Here is a 1,330-nt window from a genome sequence, read left to right on the forward strand (position 1 = left end):
CAGGGGCCAGGCATAGAGCCTGCCACCGCAGGTCAGGGAGAGAGAGAGAGTGTATGGGGCTAGCTAATAGATAGATAGATAGATAGATAGATAGATAGATAGATAGATAGATAGATAGATAGATAGATAGATAGAGAAGGGTGAATGGGGATAGATGGATAGCTAGACAGACACAGAATTACGGCCCAAAGGGTGGGAGAGAACCCAGCACCATGGAGAAAAGAAAAGAAAATAAAAGAAAAGAAAAGAAAAGAAACTCCAAGCGCAGAAAGGACATTACTGACTGTCAGCGCCCCCCCGGCTCCACCAGCTGCCCACGTCCTCTCTGCCAGGGCTGTCCAAGCATGAAATTAAATCCAGCCGCCCACCTGGAGCAGCGGCTGAGCCAGCCTGCTGCCCCCCACTGCTCCGTCCTGAGAGACTCAGAGAGAGCCGGGACTGACCCCATCATGGCAGGGACCTGGCCCATCTACGCCAGTACAGCTTCAGCTGACTGACCCCGCTGGGATCCGGCCCCATGGGCCCCACGGGTGATGGCCCATGGACCCCGGCTGGGATCCGGCCCTATGGACCCCACGGGTGACGGCCCATGGACCCCGGCTGGGATCCGGCCCCATGGACCCCACAGGGCGACGGCCCATGGACCCCGGCTGGGATCCGGCCCCATGGACCCCACGGGTGACGGCCCATGGACCCCGGCTGGGATCCGGCCCCATGGACCCCACGGGTGACGGCCCATGGACCCCGGCTGGGATCCGGCCCCATGGACCCCACGGGGAGACGGCCCATGGACCCTGGCTGGGATCCAGCCCTATGGACCCCACGGGTGACGGCCCATGGACCCCGGCTGGGATCCGGCCCCATGGACCCCACAGGGCGACGGCCCATGGACCCCGGCTGGGATCCGGCCCTATGGACCCCACGGGTGACGGCCCATGGACCCCGGCTGGGATCCGGCCCCATGGACCCCACGGGCGACGGCCCATGGACCCCGGCTGGGATCCGGCCCCATGGACCCCACGGGGCGACGGCCCATGGACCCCGGCTGGGATCCGGCCCCATGGACCCCACGGGCGACGGCCCATGGACCCCGGCTGGGATCCGGCCCCATGGACCCCACGGGCGACGGCCCATGGACCCCGGCTGGGATCCGGCCCCATAGACTCCGATGGGGCGATGATGCTGATTTACACCGGTTGGGATCTGGCCCCACTGAGTCACACACACACTCTGGCCCCTCGGTCGCAGCAGCCGCTCGGGGTGACTCAGACGCGAAGCATCATTGGCTGCTAGACAGCCTGGAGCCTGCCATTAGCGCCGGGCCGGGGAA

Source organism: Emys orbicularis, chromosome 15 (genome assembly GCF_028017835.1).
Source record: "Emys orbicularis isolate rEmyOrb1 chromosome 15, rEmyOrb1.hap1, whole genome shotgun sequence".
Classification (NCBI taxonomy): domain Eukaryota; kingdom Metazoa; phylum Chordata; order Testudines; family Emydidae; genus Emys; species Emys orbicularis.